Source organism: Aedes albopictus, chromosome 2 (assembly GCF_035046485.1).
Source record: "Aedes albopictus strain Foshan chromosome 2, AalbF5, whole genome shotgun sequence".
Lineage (NCBI taxonomy): Eukaryota > Metazoa > Arthropoda > Insecta > Diptera > Culicidae > Aedes > Aedes albopictus.
This window is the reverse complement of record NC_085137.1, coordinates 503353710-503373104: the sequence shown is the minus strand read 5'-3', so window position 1 is coordinate 503373104 and position 19395 is coordinate 503353710. Positions and strand designations below refer to the sequence as shown.

General features: G+C 43.1%; 2 protein-coding genes across 7 annotated transcripts in view; one reads left to right on the top strand and one right to left on the bottom strand.

Moving 5' to 3' along the window:
* The window catches only part of LOC109407813 (cullin-4A), a 417220-nt gene that overhangs the window by 252097 nt on the left and 145728 nt on the right, over nucleotides 1–19395 (top strand). The window lies entirely within an intron of this gene.
* The window catches only part of LOC134288725 (guanine nucleotide exchange factor DBS-like), a 106292-nt gene that overhangs the window by 84331 nt on the left and 2566 nt on the right, over nucleotides 1–19395 (bottom strand). The window lies entirely within an intron of this gene.

The following is a 19395-nucleotide window of genomic DNA, read 5'->3' as shown; positions in this document are numbered from 1 at the left end:
CGTTAAACGACAAACGGATCAAATGGCTGTTGAATAATATCAATATGGGGCGTGTGCTGGATGGGTGACAACAACGTTTTCGTTTTATCAACACAACACAATACGAACAGTGTCACGTAGTTCCCGATGTACCACCATTCCAATGCCAATTTAGATCTTTGCAGTCCTCGTCTGAATAATGTTTATGTTTTGACAAAGCCGTACCTTCGGAAGCACTGGATTGAATACAAAGCGGAGTAAATCATTTACTATAATTGATATCTGAGAAACGAACAAGCTGATGTCACGTTTTGCAGCATCCACTTTTGTATATAGATGGACTGCTTCGTTTTTTGCACAGTAAACAATTTCAGCATAAATCAGAAGAAAATGCCAATAGGCTACCGTTGATATACGCATAACATTGTCCAAAAATTCCGTTTGAAATGAAATGATAAAGCTCAGAACTTTCAAGTTGGAAGCAATCGAAGTACTTGGGGTTGTACCATACATTTACAGAGTTTTTCAGATTTCGGCACCAGTGAAAAGTTTGTTCCACATAACATATTTTTACACTTTCGATAACTGAATGTGGAGCTTAGTAACTTAATCATTTTATGGCTTCATCGGTCTTTCTACTTAGATAGTAAGGGAGTAGAGATCAAACTGGATAATGAAAATGATAGGTATGATAGATAGTATTCGCTAGGTTGCGAATAAGTGTGAAAATTTATAGAAGGTGAAAATAGGCATGAAGGCCATCATGTATTGAACGTATATATCGAATGCGTGAAAATTCTGCCGTACGACCTGTGCTTGTAAGGTGACAACAACAACAAATCCCATTACAACTTTGCATACGAACTTTAGAGGCACAAATCGGACGAACGAAGCTTCGAACCAAGTCGTTCTTGTTTATCTTGGCTTTGCTCACTTGCAAAAAGAGGCAGCTTTTCCAAATCGAGCTCATTTGTTTACGAATTTTCAAGATTGGTGCTGTTGAAAATGTGAGTAGGGATCCAAGTCGGCCATTGTGGCAGCCATATTTGTATTCCCTGATGTTTATCGGCTTGGTTGGTAGTTCATACCACCATACCAAGACTGGCAAATGTTTCAGGCACCCAGCTGCCTATGTATTGTTCTGTTTTTTCATCGCAAGTTCTATCGATCGGTAGTTTTTGCGGAATTCACACTGCCGTTCAAAGGGGTATGCCTATACCGCGGCGTGTTCTTCCAATTAGCTTTATTCGATCTTATTGGATAGAACACTTTTGCCAGTCTTGGTATGGTGGTATGAGCTACCAACCAAGCCGATCTGTTTAAAAGCACAGGTCGTACGGCAGAAGTGTATTCGTTCGATGTATTCGTTCAATACATGGCCCCCATTCCTATTTTCACCTTCTATAAATTTTCACACTTATTCGAAACCAAGCGAATACTATCATACCTATAATTTTCATTATCCACTTTGATCTCTACTCCCTAATTCTCTGAGTAGAAAAAGACCGATAAAGCCATAAAATGATTAAGTTATAAATAGAATACGGTCGATAAATCAGAATGTGAAGCTTAGTATTGCTATTCATCGAATCATAAAAGAGACCAGAAGTACTTGATGTCTGTAAACAGATTTTGAATATGATCTACATTATTTATTGCAGCAGTTTCTGTGCAACAGGGGATTTTTCGGCTTTCAGTCTATCAAGCGATTAAAACGAAAATATCATTCCTACGCCTCACTTGATAGACTGAAAGCCGAAAAATCCCCTATGAATTTGAAACATCCACGTAGTTTTGTGCAACTTCTAGGAAAAACTCATACAATAACTTTTGACGTATTTTTAGGAATGTCTAAAGGCTATTCAAATTCAACTTTCTAGAATTTGCTAGAGACATTCCTCTAGAGCGATTTCTCGACGAACTTTCAGAAATAGTTTTTGAGATTTCTTAACGAGTTGTTACTACATTTCTATTGAAATTGAGGACGGACCGTGGAGCGGACCTGGTGTGATGGTTAGAGCACTTGACTATCACGCCGAGGACCTGGGATCGAATCCCACTCCCGACATACTCACAAAATGTGGGTTTTTCCTTCAGAAGGAAAGTAAAGCGTGGGTCCCGAGATGAACTGGCTTCGACTTAAAAATCTCGTTAATAAAGACAAGAAAAAAAAAGAAATTGAGGACGCAATTTTTTAAAACATAATCGACAGAATGGCTAAACGTATATTATACAGAAAAAGGCCGAGTTTTTTTTGTCACTGTAAGGCCGTTCGCAATGCTGTTTTATTTTGTATGGCGAGTTTTAAAAATTTTAAAACTCGCCATACAAAATAAAACAGCATTGCGAACGGTCTAAGGCTTATCTGAAACCACATATGCATATAGACAACACGCACACTTCCTATATTCATGATGGGAAGCCTTGATTCGAGATGGGAACCTAAATTCGTGAAGAAATCCCAGATGGAGACTCACATTTATCAAATTTAGCATCGATTCGTTATCAAAGCAGAGATTTGTGATAAAAGCACAAGTTCGTAGTGGAAGCCCAGATTTATGATAAAGGCCCAGATTCGTGTTCGAAAACTGAGATTCGTGGTGGAAGCAGAGATTTGTCGTCGAGGAAACCCATATTCTGATAAAAGTCCAGATTCGTGATGAAACCCAGAGATTTGTGATTGAAGCACACATATATGATGAATGCCCCGATTCGTTATAAACGTCTAGATCCCTCAAAGTATTTCATCAAAATGGTCCTTCTGAGATTTCTCCATATTTTTCAATTTTGAAACAAGTGATTTTCCTTAACTAGGAAAATAGTTATATCACTAAAAAATGAAAGCTCACAAATTTTGAAATATGTAAATGTTTTTGTTATGCTTTTGGAGTTCCCCTCTAAGATTATTTCAAGAATTTGTGTTTTAGGATTCTTCTATAATTTCCATCTCAGATTCCTCAAGGAGTTTCTTTTGGGATTTTTACATTCTAGAGGAATTTCTGAAGGATTTCTATAAGAAGTTCCTTGCAAAAAATAACTCAATGACGAATTTCAAATCAAGTTTAGGAGAAACCCCAGAGAAATCCTTGAGGAGTCTCAGAAGAATCTTTTGAAAAAATCGCCAAAGAATATTTTTGGTGGGATTCCTGAAGGAATTCCTATGAAAATTTCAGATGGATCTCCAGGATCACAGAAGAAATTGCCGAGAAAATCTTAGAAAGATTCCAGAATTTCTCCTCAGGATCCTTCTGAAGTTCCTTCGGTTGCACTTGTAGGATTTTTCAGAAATTGCTTCTGGTATTTCTCCAGATGTTTGTTTAGGAACTCTTCGAGAAAGTTTTATGAATCTTCACAAAGAGTTTTTTTTTCTACGATTCTTTCAATATTTCATTGTGCCCTTCTTTCTAGAATTCCTTCTAGGATTCTCGAATTTCTTCATTTTTTTGTGATCTCAAACGTAGTTCCCTAAGGGATTCATAGAGGAATCTCTTACCTTAGAGGTATCCCCTAAACAATCTTTGAAGAAACCCTTAGAAGAATAACTGGATAAATACTCAGTAAAATTTCCAGAGAAATCCTAGGAGGGATTCCCGGAGGAACCTACGAAGAAATTCCTGGAGAAATTCGTGGATTCTCTTGAAAAATCCATGCAGAAGGAAAAAAATGAATTCTCAAAAGTATTCTTGGAGAAATCCCTGGACAATTTGCGGGATAAAAATCTGGATGAATTCTTGGTGAAATTCATAAACAAATCCGTAGAAATCTCTAGAAAAAAATCTGGATAAATTCCTTGTGCGATTGCTGGAGGAACTCCCTGTGTTCGTTCTAAATAAATACATGGAGCAATACTTAGGGAAATCCCTAAGTCATATTTTGGTATCCAACCCAAAAAATACCGAAATATTACATTTTTTTTCAAATATCTCAGAAACCAGTAGAGATATCACAATTTTGAGCAAAAATTTTGCCCAATTGGGTTCTACAATGACAGATTCAGTCTAGGAAAATTATGTTTGAAACTTAAATTTGAAATGGTTTTGAAGGTTTGCTCTAGCAAAACTTAAACTTCCACTTAAACCCTTTGCGCTACCCCTGAATATCAACCGAAATCGATCATGTTTGTACAGCTTACTTATTTCATCCCGTAGAGAATTTTTTAAATTAGCCTAACCCTAATTTGGTATGCTACGCAACAGCTGCCTTATTTTCAGTAACAGTTCAGTTGCTAATTTAAGAAAGTTTAGCAGTTGAACTGCTATAATAGAGCAGTAAGCAATTCGGATTCCTGCTTCAATTCCCAAATAAATCAATGGCGAAATAAGTTTGTGTATAAGCCCCTGGTGAGACTCCTGAATAGGTTGGCTGACAAAACGTGAAAAATTGAATGAATGGATTTACTTTTCAAAACTAAAACATTCACTATATAACAGTTGTTTTGTCTTTTCGACGTTCTGGCATTCAATCTTATCGCACTCCACGTTTTGGCATTCGACATTTTTTTCTTTCGACGTTTTGTTCCTAATGCCCTGAAATACCTAGTGCAACGCCTGGATGAATCCATAGAGGAATTCCTGTATGTTCCCTGGCGGAATTTATAGAGCAGTACCTTGGTTAAATCTCCGGAGAAATCCCTGCGCTGGCGGGACTAGGGAACCCTATTGGAATTCCTGGAAAACCCTTAGAAGAATTAGTTTGAAGATATCTATGTAGGAATTCCTGTACAAATGTCTAGAAGAATATCAAAAATATGTCCAGAGAAACACTTTAATGAATTTCGAAGTATTCCCGGAAAGACAAGAACAAAATAAACATAGGATGTGGACTTATTCCAGAGGTAATAAAGGGGACAATGCTTACAGCAATAAGCTCTGTTATTGGTTTAAAAAGTTCAATAGGGTTGGATACGGGGGCCGGATGCATTTTTGCTTCTTTAAAATGTAAAAAAAAAATGAAAAAAATAAAAAATATTTTAAAACAAAGCATTGAATCTAAGACAATTAACGAAGCTAGAAAAAAATTATGCTTCCTATACTTCATTCACAACAGTGATCCAGATATGAAATTCTAGTGTGAAAATGAAGGTGAGAGAAATTTTATACAATAAAAAACGCTTTTAACGAGTGTACTCGGACTAGAAGCCCGAGCAGAGTCTGACAGCAAATCGAAAACTAATTTTGATGTTGTGATATTGCAAATTATGATTACTCAGGTTGATGTCGTTTTGGTCGTTTTAACGGTTAAAATAACATAAATGACAGCAGAAAAATGTTCCTGTGAGAGCAAGTTGAAAACAATTCCTGCTATCAGTGATGGCAAATTGATTACTGTTTTTGCTATCAGTGCGAAAAAATGGAAAAATCGTTAAATTTAGAGTTCTTTCGAATAATATGGAAACCTAAATGCAATACGTTAATTGCACTGATGGTATATCATTAGAGGCTTTATACAAGGTCGCCTAGAAGTTTTGAAATGACTTATAAACTTAAATATTTGTAATTATTTTAAATGACAGCAAAACGATATCAAAATTTGAAATCGAAAATAATCAAAACAATCTGTTATTGAAATATGATATCAATTTGCTGCTGATTACAAATCGTGTTTTCGATTTGCTATCATTTTGCTGTTAGTCTTTGCTCGGGAGTGTAGTGTAGTCGGAATTCACGATAGAATCCCAAGAGAACTTTAGAGAAGAAATACCTAAATAATTGCAGTAATCTTCTAGAAATTGGCAGAAAAACTAGTTTTACGCAATAGCTGGGGATGTTTTAGTGAAAATTCCAAAGAGAATTTCTAGTGAAATACAGGTGCGAACTCTGGAAAAGAAGCAGTCAGTAGTGTGCGGTAGTTCGGCAGCAGCAAAGTTTCGCGCGCTCGCTTTGCTAGATTTTTGCGAGAGTGAGTTTTTGGAGGCAAAGTGTACAGGCCGCGTTTTCATTCGGTCGTCGTCGTCGTCTATTTGACTGCTCATCTTCGTACGGGGCGATTTATGATACGATAAATGCAACAAACAACATTTTTTTGCGATTTTAGTCAACAGACATTGAAATGTTCGTCACGTCAAGTGTCGGCCCAAGTTCCAAAGCCACGTTGGTTCAAATCACTTTATTTTCTCTTTCGTTAATTTTCGCACTTCGAAAACTATCTGAATGGTTCGTCATCTTCGATGTCGGCATGTTTTTTGTTTTAGTCCAAGTGAAAATAAGTGGTTTGATATTAATAGGGTTGCATGAATCACTCCACTTACCAAAGTGAACTCATATCATGCGCCCTTTCCCCTCCCCACTAACAAAAAGTCCTTCCCATGACAGACGTGGAGACGCAGAGGTGATCTCGGTCTTTAGTAAGCAACGCACGTCATAATAACATTCCTTTCCTTCCTCGATGACCGTAAGGACGTGGCCGGCGCCGTTATTGACCTAATAAAGTTTGGAATTCTCGAAGATGCACATTGAGGACGGTAAGCTACTCCCAAGCTCCGTCTGTTGGTTCCTTGTGCAACTTCGATTGTTCTGGTCAATCACGGAGTAGCAACTACGAATAGTACGGTCATCTATGCTCATGCTCATGCTCAAATACAGGTGCGAACTCTGGAAAAGTTGATGGAAACTATGCCCTAAAAGTTCTACATCGAGGGATTTTCTGAAGCCCTCGCAAAAGAATTTCGACAAAATTATGAAATCAACTTTCAACGAAGCTTCATGGATAAATTTAAGCTCTATAGTGTTATTCTTAGCAAAAAAAAACCCAAATTAATCCACCTAGTGGTGATAGTGCCTTTCTCGTCGAACATGTTCTCACAATCTTTCCGACAACGTAAGTCAAAGTGTTTCTGAATCCGAATATTTTTATAGAAAAGCAAGCATTTTATCAAATACATTTTTGAATTGACTTAAAACTTATTGATTGCACATAGTCCGACGTTATGTTCAACGTATAAGCAGGGCTGAAAAATATCAGACTTCTCAGTTGACTGCTAGAGCACTTTGTTGAGCACCTTCACTATCACTGGAGGCTGATCAATATCAAGACGATACTAACAAGCTAAGCTATAACTCTTTACACAATCACAGATCACACATTTTTTTCTGAACATTTGGGCTATATCTTATTGACCGTTGAAAACAAGAGCGATAGGTAGTGAGTATAGTGGTTTAATTTGTAAGATTCTGTTCTCTTACACATATTTATCGCTTGCATTGATGTTATTTACTTTCGTAGTTCCGGCGAAGCACCAAACGCTGGTTGTGCTACCCTACCGGTAGTCTGTAATGTGATGTGAGCCTATTTTCTAGTTAACCGTTCCTCGGGTTATTCAAGAAGCCGTGATGTAATATGTTGCATGGTACATTTGGTTACTTTCGATGTGGTACCGGAACAGGTTCCGGAGCACACCGGGTCTCCCAAATATAGTCTGAGACTATTTCATTGCTAACGTTCATTAGGTTACCCAAAAAAACACGATTTGATTTATCTCATGCATGGGTGGGTATAGATCACTTTTACATTTGACCACCTCCAGTGGGACACCCAGAACTGGTTTCGGGACACTACCGGTTGTCTAAAATATGGTCTGAGGCTATGTTCTTACGAATCGATCATCGTGTATTCAAAAAAGCTGCTATTTGATGTACTGTCAAACACTTATTTGTGCATTTCGACAGTTCCGGCGAGACACTCGAAAGTGGTTCCGGTACACTACCGGTAGTCTTAAAGTGGCCTGAGACTTTTCTTGCTGACCGTTCTGCGCGTCATCGAAAAAGCCGATACTTAATGCGCGGTGTGCATGCGTTTGGTTCCGTTCTACATTTGACCACTTCCGGCGGAGCACCTGGAACCGGTTTCGGCACAGTATTGGTTTTCCAAAGTGTGGTCTATGATTGTTTCTCTTGTTAACCGTTCATCAGGTTGGTTCTCCTTTACATTTGATCACTTCCGATGGGGCACCCTTAATCGGTGAGGAATACTACCGGTTGTTCCTAGGGGCGGGACATCTTTAATGATTATTAGAGATATTATGAATATTAGGAAGTATTAATCCCGGGGATGCACGGTGGGACGAATGGCCAAAAACGTGAACTTTTTTCAGTAGCGTCTTTAAACGTGATTTTATCGGCATGGTGTCTTCGGATGAAAATTTTATAAAAATAGGGCGCGTCGAATGGCGTTTAGTTTTAGTTCGCAACTTTGCCACAGGCGGCGCTGTAAAATCCAACTTTTTTGTTTGACGTTTTTTCAATATGGTGTCTTCGGCAAAGTTGTAGATATGCTCAATACAAATATCTTTGCCGAAGACACCAACCCTCTATCTGTACATTGCTTCTAGATACAGACGTATTTTTTGAATGACCCCCCAAAAATCGTTTTATTCATGTATATCGAAAACGCGCAGTTTTAGAAAGTTGCAATGTTCTACAAAGTTGTGTAAAATGTCAAAAGAAACAACTTTGTAGAAGTGAATAGGGTTCTAAAATGGCAATAGGGTTAGTTATGGCTATTTTTTAGTTAAAAATAGCCGTTTTTCAAGGCTCAATAACTATCTTGGATGCAAATGGATGCAAATCAAACCCCACTAGGTTCAATATGTATTACTATTAGTTGAATATCCTGATGTTTTCGGTTGTATCCTCGAGTATCCTTAGCAGGGGTTCTTAATCTTACTAGAGCCTATTTTTGACGCTAAAACAATAATATCAGTTTTTGTATGTCATTTAGAACCCCATTATCTTCTGTGAAGTGATAAATATTAACTATTCGCATAATTGTATGCTTTATTGCGCCTATAAAAATCAATTATTATCGAATTATTATCATATTATTTTAAAAACAATGCATAGAAGTGAGCTAAACTAGTCGGTCATATGTATCCAAGTAATCTCACCAGCAAGCAAATACACATACTATTTTCAGCACGTATAGTAACCGAACAAGCAGAAAGTCAACTTATATTAAATCACTACGTTTCTTATGTCGAATACCCAATTACAAATTTTCTAATTCACTTAAAGGCGTCAACAGGCATGAGATTTTTCGATCGCTGTGAGAATGATCTAAATAAATCCTGCATGAATGCAAATAAGCTTTTGTATACAAAATGTTTTAATGATTTCTAGTTATCAAAAAAGTTGTGGATATGCATAACATCTTTGATGAAAAGTAAAGGTTCCTCTAATCAAAAATCATTAAAGTTGTTTTGGGTATGTGTTGGAATATTAGAACTAATTTAGAGAAGCTGTTTCACCCTTTTACTGGCTTAATCGAGAGTTACTTGTGCCATGTGTTCATTGACCTTCCCGTATAAATACACACACTCTCCCGCTTGTTCGGCACCTGTCAAATTCATGTTGTTTCCGATAGCTGAAAATGCTCCTTTTCATTTCCACAAATCAATTTGTAGCTATGTTTGAAGGTTGGGAAAATGGATACGCAAATGATTTCAGGTTTTCTAGACTTGCTGTTTGTTCGGTTACTATTCGTGCTGAAAAAGAATATGTATATTTCTGGCGTTCGTTTTGAATAGGTCGTATGTTGACTGTGGTTCCTACCCTGATTCGACCTATTCAAATCGAAAGCCAGATTTACATTTATGTTTTGAACACACGAATAAAATTTGCTTGCTGGTGAGATCACTTGGATACATATGACCGTCTGGTTTAGCTCACTTCTATTCAGTGTTTTTTGAATAATATGATAATAACTCAATAATAATTGATTTTTGTAGGCGCAATAAAGCATACAATTATGCGAATAGTTAATATTTATCACTTCACAGAAGATAATGGGGTTCTAAATGACATACAAAAACTGATATTATTTTTTTAGCGACAAAAATAGGCTCTAGAAAGATTAAGAACCCCTGCTAAGGATACTCGATGATACAACCGAAAACATCAGGATATTCAACTAATAGTAATACATATTGAATCTAGTGGGGTTTGATTTGCATCCATTTGCATCCAAGATAGTTATTGAGCCTTGAAAAACGGCTATTTTTAACTAAAAAATAGCCATAACTAACCCTATTGCCATTTAAGAACCCTATTCACTTCTACAAAGTTGTTTCTTTTGACATTTTACACAACTTTGTAGAACATTGCAACTTTCTAAAACTGCGCGTTCCCGAAATATATGAATAAAACGATTTTTGGGGGGTCATTCATAAAATACGTCTGTTTCTTGAAGCAATGTAGAGATAGAGGGTTGGTGTCTTCGGCAAAGATATTTGTATTGAGCATATCTACAACTTTGCCGAAGACACCATGTTGAAAAAACGTCAAACAAAAAAGTTGGATTTTACAGCGCCGCCTGTGGCAAAGTTGCGAACTAAAATTAAACGCCGTTCGACGCGCCCTATTTTTATAAAATTTTCATCCGAAGACACCATGCCGATAAAATCATGTTTAAAGACGCTACTGAAAAAAGTTCACGTTTTTGGTCATTCGTCCCACTGTGGGATGATTTTTTTTCAATCAAGTATGTCATGACAGAAGCTTTGACGTTTGTTGGACAGAGAAGTACATACAAACTGGAGATTTCAAACATTACGAAAATTAGATTGGCAGACAACTGGAGTGTGACATATATATTTGCAGTTTTGTAGGGCCGTCTAAATGTTAAAGGTCGTGACCCCGGCCTTTCAAAGAAAGTGGTTTCATCAGTCGAATTGAAACGGCTCTTCCATGAGAACTACGTATAGATAGATTCAGAAAATCAAGATTCGTTCTGCCCATCGATCCATTGGATGGCACGCTAGTGTATTTAATTTGAACAAGACTATTTGGAGCTTATACTTCATATTCAACTATTGTAACAGCGGTGTGGTGCTGGTGGTGGACTGCGATTGACTTCACCTTAGAGTTCTAAATACATGCTTTACCAGAATATATCAATGGAAACACTATACCATTTACATTTATTGTACTTTTTACAGTTTATTTCCGATAGCAGAAAGTGAAAACTCAAACCATCTTGGCATATTCCCTTCAACCATAAAGTTTCTCCATTAAACGTATATCCACTAAGTTGAAACCAATTCCTGGACCTCATAGTTATTAGAGTTTGTACCATCTGAGACTCCCTCTGCTTGCTCTGGAATAAATTTATTTTATGTTATTTACTAAAACAATCAAGATGAAAGCAGAAATTTACCGAATGCACCATGCAGTGGGAGCTTCATTTTATTGACAGATGGACGTTCTCTATTAATTCATGACATACTATGATGTAATTGCCTCAGTTTTTGTTGAAGATTACGAAACTAATATTTATTAGTGAGTATTAGAGCAGGTATTAGAAGCTGTCCCGCCCCTAGGGTTGTTCCAAATATGGCCGGAAACTTATTTTTTGCCAATCAAGATACCTAAAAATCCGCGATTTGATTTGTCGCATGGGTTTGGTTCACTTTTTTGTTTGGCCATATCCGGCGGTACACCCGGAACCGGTTTCGGATCACTACCGGTTCAGATACATATGGTCTGAGAATATTTTCCTGCTGACTGTTCATCAGGATATTAAAAAAGCCACTATTTGATATGTCGCATGTATGGGTTTGGTTAACTTTTAAACTTGGCCACCTCTGGCGGGACATCTGCAACCGGTTCCGGAACACGACTGGTTCCGATATGTTCTGAGAATGCTTTCCTGCATACTGTTCATCAGGTTATCGAAAAAGCCGCGGTTTGATATGTCGCATGCATGGTTTTAGTTCAATTTCATATTTGGTCACTTCCGGCGGGACACCCGGAACCGGTTCCGGAACTCAACCGGTTCAAATATGGTCTGAGAATATTTTCCTGCTTACCTTTCATGAGGATGTCAAAAAAGCCACTATTTGATATGTCGCATGCATTGGTTAACTTTTATACTTGGCCACCTCCAGCGGGACATCTGGAACCAGTTCCGGAATACTACCGGTTCCAATATGGTCTGAGAATGTATTCCTTCTTACTGTACATCAGGGTATCGAAAAAGCTGCGGTTTGATATGCCGCATGCATGGGTTTAGTGTACTTTTATGTTTGGCCACTTCCGGCGGGCACCCGGAACCGGTTCCGGGACACTACCGGTTCAGATATGGTCTGAGACCATTTTTCTGCTTACCGTTCATCAAGTTATCGAAAATGCCGTAGTTTGATGTGTCGCATGGATGGGTTTGTAGCGTTTTCATATCTGGCCCCTTCCTGGGGTACCGATCCGGAACACCTAAATGGCCATAACTCCGGAACGGCTGGACCGATCCAAACCATTTTCAATAGGAAACAATGGGACCAGATTCCCCGTCGAATGAACCGTCGGTCATTAATATCGGTTCAGGTTTACTGCCAAAAAGTGATGTGAGTTTTTTTGTACACACACATACACACATACACACACACATACATACACACACAGCAACCTACGGATGCATCTGATAGGGCCTGAAGGGTAGTGATACCCTTCCTTTGCGGGCAGGTCAGATCGGGTTGCATGTGGGCATCAGTTCTTGATGTCCGCTCAGCAGTAGGGCGCGGGCGGGGTTGACCCTGCCCGCCTTCCGAGGACAAAGGGAGTGGCGAGGACCACTCGGGAAACTGGCTAAGCGCCAGCATGCTACCGTGATGGACTCTCCAAAGCGAGTCATCGATGTTCGTTGCTGCAGGCTACGCAGCTAACCTTGTGGGTGCGATGTGCACTAGCCCCTCTCTGAAGCAATACCTTCTTGGTGGTTCCGGAGAGACGTAGGGTTTGGCGACCATAGGAATGGTTTAGTGGGTACGAGGAGAGAGTAGTCCTGGATTTTACTTTTGTTGTAGAAGACGGCCTGTCAGACCTACACTACCCTAACCTTCTGTTAGGGTGTCTGTTGAGCAGATTATCCCCCTATGGTTTAGAAGGAAAAAAAAAAAAAATACATACACACACACACATACTAGGGGCAGCAGGGACGGATGTCCTGGGGCCTGACGCACCCCCCCGCTTGCGAGTCAGCCGCGTAGTTGCCGGCTAAGAATAGGACTACTAACCCCAATTCAAGGTGTCAAGCGACCCGTGCCGAGGAATGAGTGATCGAGGGGGTGAAAAAGATGCTCGATCTTTAACGGAGCCTGTGGGGTACCTGGGCACCCCCCACAGTATGCTGTCCCTTACCGCGTTAATGCAGAGCTCTGGCGTGGTGGACATTATTTCTCGTGCAACTCGTGGGAACAATGAGCAAGAATTCTAAATCAAATAACCTAGGTGGAAGTAGCGGTGCGATCAACCCCTTCGCAAGAAGCGGGTTGATGAGGTCTCCGACAAGGAGAAGCGAGGAGTCAGGTGCTGGAAGCTGCTTACGCAGCTCAAGCGTGGGAGCTCCTGTCCACTCCACGGCAAGCCAGCCGGCGGAGGTCATGGACGGAGCATGGTTGCTGAGGGCCATCAGCCAAGTTGCAGAAAAAGGACGGCCCGCATTTGAGGTAGCTGAGCAGCAGCTCGGCAAAATTATCGACTTTGCGACAACTAAGTCGAATATAAGCAAGGACCTGAAAACGGCCTTGCTTCGGCTTAGGGCGTCTGTCGATAATGCCAAGCAGGAGCACGCGGTTGCGTTGCTGGCTGCATCAGCGGCGGAACCCGCAAAGGAGAAAGCGTCTAAGTTTACACAAACGGAGGCCTTCTCCTTCGCGGGTAGTCCGAAGAGAGTGGAAGCGAATGCTCGCGACAAAAGCGACAAGCATTCGCAGAAGCGGGCGAGGCAGCCGTCAGGTGAGGAGCTGTCTGGCGGCGCCCGCAAGGCCAGGCGTATAATAACCCCGAAAGCCGGTGGTAACGCTGGAAAGTCGGACCCCAGCCAGGGTTCCCGGAAAGCTGGGAAGGGTGGGCCTGAAAAGGCCGGCCCGTCCCGGAATGATGGGAACAAGGGGTTGCGACCAATGGTGGGCCCTCAGCAGCCGCAGAGCAGGGCGATCCAAGGAGAGGACCCTCCTTGGACAAAGGTAGAGCGGAAGAGGAAGAAGAAGGGGAATCCGCAGGTAGAAGTGCAGGTCGCCAAGCCAAGGCGTAGGAAGGCAGGTGCCAGGCGCGAAAAAGGTGACGCTATCGTCATCAAGACCGAACAGTCGAAATACTCGGACGTCTTGAAGGCGATGAGGTGCGACGCCAAGCTCGAGGGTCTTGGAGCCGACGTACGCAGTATCAGACGTACTCGTACGGGCGAAATGATCCTGGAGCTTAAGCGCCAGAAGGATCACAAGGGCGCCGCCTACAAGAGGCTGGCAGAAGAGGTCCTTGGAGATGGAGTGGAGGTGAGGGCTCTTACGCATGAGGCGACTCTGAAGGTCAAAGACCTAGACGAGATCACCGAAGCGGAAGAGCTCGTCACGGCACTGCGGCAACAGTGCGATGTTCAGGTGGCCGCCACAGCCGTCAGGCTGCGGAAGGGGCCAGCAGGGACACAGATAGCTCTGGTTCAGCTACCTGTGGCGGATGTTAAAAAGTCCGTTAAAGTAGGGAGTATTAAGGTGGGCTGGTGTGTTTGTCACCTGACATTCCACGAGCCACCGGAGGTTTGCTTCAGGTGTCTGGAACCAGGACACAAGTCGTGGGACTGCAAAGGCCCCGACAGGCGCAAACTGTGTAGGCGATGCGGCGCTGAAGGTCATAAGGCCCAAAGCTGCACGAGTCCGCCCATCTGCATGATCTGTACCGGGAAAACCTCGAAAAACAGACATGCGATGGGTGGTCCAGGGTGCCCGGCCTTTAAGAAAGCCGCAGTGAGCAATAAATCACAGTGCAGGTAACGCAGCTGAACCTGAACCACTGTGATGCGGCTCAGCAACTGCTTTGTCAGGCGGTTTCTGAGTGGGAGACGGATATCGCCATCATTTCGGACCCATACCGAGTACCCGCCGGCAACGGCAACTGGGCCTCGGATGGGACCAGGAAAATGGCGGCGATATGGACGACGGGTAAATACCCCGTGCAGGAGTTGGTGTCTACTACCTATGAGGGCTTCGTGGTCGCCAAAGTAAACGGGGTCTTCTTCTGTAGCTGTTATGCGCCTCCGCGGTGGCCGATCGAGCGGTTCCCGCAAATGCTGGACCGCTTAACGACCGTGCTAACAGGGCGAAGGCCGGTGGTAATAGCGGGTGACTTTAATGCCTGGGCTGTGGAATGGGAAAGCCGTTTCACGAACCAGCGGGGTCAGATCCTGCTAGAAACACTGGCCATCTTAGATGTCGACTTGGCTAACGTCGGTACCAAGAGTACCTATAGTCGAAACGGAGCGGAGTCAATTATTGACGTGACCTTTTGTAGTCCTGGCCTAACAAGTAGTTCGAACTGGAGAGTAGATGATGGCTACACTCACAGCGACCACCTGGCGGTTCGCTACAGTATCGACTACAACAACAGCAGACAGCGGATAGAAGAAGAGGCGGCTAGGCCAAGGCCAAGCCCTCGTAGGTGGAAGACATCATACTTCGACGAAGAGGTATTTAGGGAAGCGCTCCGCCGTGAGCGAAACTTACTCGGTTTAGACGGCGACGAGCTGGTAGCGGTGCTCTCACGTGCGTGTGATGCGACCATGCCTAGGAGAGTCCACCCTAGAAATGGGAGGCCACCGGCTTACTGGTGGACCGACGCGATTGCGGACCTGCGCCGCGCCTGCCTACGGGCTAGGCGGCGGATGCAGCGAGCACGATCAGAGGAAGAGCGAAACGAACGGCGGGTGGTGTTCGCCGCTGCAAAAGCCGCGCTCAAGACCGAGATAAGAGCAAGCAAAAAGGCCTGCTTTGAGGGTCTCTGTCAGAGTGCCAATACGAACCCGTGGGGTGATGCCTACAGGATCGTTATGGCCAAGACGAGAGGTGTGATGGCTCCTACAGAGCAATCTCCGGAGATGTTGGAGGGGATCATTGGAGGACTTTTTCCGCGTCATGATCCTAGTCCTTGGCCTCCTTTCGTAGGACAGCCGGGGACTGGGGCTGGCGATGAGGAAATGGTCACCGATGTGGAACTTGCGGGGATAGCTAAGTCCCTTAGCGTCGGTAAGGCCCCAGGTCCGGACGGAGTTCCGAACCTGGCCTTAAAAGTAGCTATTGCAGAAGCTCCCGAGATGTTCAGGTCTGCTATGCAGAAATGCCTGGACGAGGGAGTTTTCCCAGAAGCTTGGAAGAGGCAGAGCCTGGTACTATTGCCAAAGGCGGGGAAACCACCCGGAGACCCGTCGGCATATAGACCAATATGCTTGATTGACACGGCGGGGAAGGTGCTCGAAAAGATCATCCTCAATAGAATGTTGAAGTTCACTGAGGGCGTAAATGGTCTCTCGAGCAACCAGTATGGCTTCCGGAAGGGGAGGTCCACCGTAGACGCTATCTTGTCGGTTACAAAAACCGCCGAGAAAGCACTCGAGCCTAAGAGGAGGGGAATTCGCTTTTGCGGGGTAGTGACTCTGGATGTAAGGAATGCATTTAATAGCGCCAGTTGGGCTGCTATTGCTGATGCGCTCTTGCGTCTGGGGATACCGGAGTACTTGTACAAGATTCTCGGAAGCTACTTCCAGAATCGCGTACTAGTATACGACACGGAGGTGGGTCGGAAGTGCTTTCACATAACCTCAGGAGTCCCGCAAGGTTCCATCCTGGGTCCGGTGTTATGGAATGTCATGTACGACGAGGTGTTGAGGTTAGAGTACCCAGTGGGAGTGGTGATTGTCGGATTTGCCGACGATATTACGCTCGAAGTCTACGGTGAAACGATCGAGGAGGTAAAGTTGACTACCAACCACTCGATCAAGGTTGTGGAGGCGTGGATGCGGTCCAGAAAACTGGAGCTGGCTCACCACAAGACAGAGGTGACGGTTGTTAACAACATGCAGTCGGCGCAGCAGACGGAGATCAGTGTAGGAGAGTGCACTATCCTGTCGAAGCGCTCTGTCAAGCACTTGGGCGTGATGATCGACGATAAGCTTACCTTCGGTAGCCACGTCGATTATGCCTGTAAAAGAGCCTCCACAGCTATTGCGGCACTGTCCCGAATGATGTCCAATAGCTCAGCGGTGTACGCCAGTAAGCGCAAGCTTCTGGCTAGTGTTGCTACGTCCATACTTAGGTATGGCGGCCCGGCGTGGGGTACCGCGCTAAGTACTGAATGCTACCGACGGAAGCTGGAAAGTACTTACAGGCTTATGTGTCTGAGGGTTGCAAGCGCGTACCGTACCGTGTCACACGACGCTCTCTGTGTCATTACTGGTATGGTGCCCATCAGCATTCTTATCAGTGAGGATATGGAGTGCTTCGAAATGCGCGGCACAAGAGGCATACGCAAGACTGTCAGGATGGCCTCTATGGTCAAATGGCAGCGCGCGCGGGACAGTTCCACCAAAGGAAGGTGGACCCATAGGTTGATACCGAGGGTAGATAGTTGGATTAATAGGCGCCATGGGGAAGTCACATTCCACCTGACACAGGTCCTTACAGGTCATGGTTGCTTCCGACAGTATCTACACCGTTTCGGGCATGCGGATTCTTCCGAATGCCCAGTGTGCAATGGTTTAGAGGAAACGGCGGAACACGTTTTGTTCGTGTGCCCGCGTTTTCGCACAATGCGTGACCGCATGCTTGCCACATGCGGGGAGGACACAACTCCGGACAACTTGGTCCAGAGAATGTGTAGGGATGAGATTAGCTGGAATGCCGTTTCAACGGCTATCACCCATATCGTCTGGGAGCTACAAAGGAGGTGGCGCGTGGACTCGGAGAATGGCTAGTCCAGATGCAGTACAAGAGGTGGTCCAGGGGTTCGAAGTCGGCTTCGTAGGTCATACCGGTGCCCTGCGGTCGAGATCGACCCTTACAGCGATTAAGTGGCCGCGGAGAGGAAGTCCCGGTAGCGGTGCTGTCGTGGCGTCAGTCTACTGGGTTGGATCTGAGCCCGCGGTTGGAAAGGGGTCCCCGGCAAGGGTCGGGGTAGGTGAGACCCTGCTGTCTGCAACCTACGGATGCAGCTGATAAGGCCTGAAGGGTAGTGATACCCTTGCCTTCAGCAGGTCAGATCGGGTTGCATGTGGGCATCAGTTCTTGATGTCCGCTCAGCAGTAGGGCGCGGGCGGGGTTGACCCTGCCCGCCTTCCGAGGACAAAGGGAGTGGCGAGGACCACTCGGGAAACTGGCTAAGCGCCAGCATGCTATCGTGATGGACTCTCCAGTGCGAGTCATCGATGTTCGTTGCTGCTAGGCTACGGCAGCTAACCTTGAGGGTGCGATATGCACTAGCCCCTCTCTGAAGCAATACCTTCTTGGTGGTTCCGGAGAGACGTAGGGTTTGGCGACCATAGGAATGTGTTTTAGTGGGTCGAGGAGAGAGTAGTCCTGACTTCTACCGGCATTGTAGAAGACGGCCTCATCCCCACACTACCCTAACCTTCCTGTTAGGGTGTCTGATGAGCAGATTTATCCCCCTATGGTTTAGAAGGAAAAAAAAAAAAAAACACACACACACACATACATACACACAGACATCACCTCAATTCGTCGAGCTGAGTTGATTAGTATATGTGACTCGACCCTCCGGGCCTTCTATCGAAAAGTCATTTTTGGAGTGAACATATAGCCTTTCCAGTACACTTAGTGTACGAGAAAGGCAAAAATCTAACGCCAACAAGCAAATTCATGATGAGTTCCTGATGAAAATTCTTACTTCAATTTTAAAAGAATTCAATCTCGAGTGTTCAAGAGTTCATCATAAATTGTATTCTCAATTCAGGAATAGTTATTCTCAAAAACTGAATCATATTTTTCTTAAGAAATTCGGATCAAAACTCTTAAACTTACGCCGCCTGAAACTTAAAAAAATGTGAAATTTAGATAAATCCAAAGAAAGAAATCCGTCTAAAATTTTGAAAAAAAATCAACAGTTCTGAGGGTTGTTGCGAATAGGTTGTAAGTTTACTAAATAAAAGCAAAATATATTCCAAAAAACTCTTAAAAAATCCTATACACATTCCTGGAATTCTTCCAAGATCTGTGTGAGAAATTCCCATTGTTTTTCTACAGAAATTATTAAACACATATATATGTATTCAGCAAGAACTTTTTGACCCTGCATTCTACTGAGTTTCGAAGTACAGGGGATAGACAAAATGATCAAGACAGGCAAAATTTTTCCTTCTCAAAAAATTTTCAAATAGCTGTAACTTTTCGAAAAGTGCATCAAATATTCTCAAATTTTTACTGTAAGTTGATCAACTAGTTGTGTATCAGTGGACGAAATTTGGAAAAGATTGGACAATTCTGCTCTAAGTTATAAAGATTCTAGAAAAAGGTAAAATTATTCGACAGCCAACTTTGAGCTGTTATACCTCCGGATTCAATGAACCGAATGCAATGAAATTTTAACCATTTATGACTTATATAATGAGCTTCGAAAAACTTTTGACTCAACTTAAAATTCTTAACAC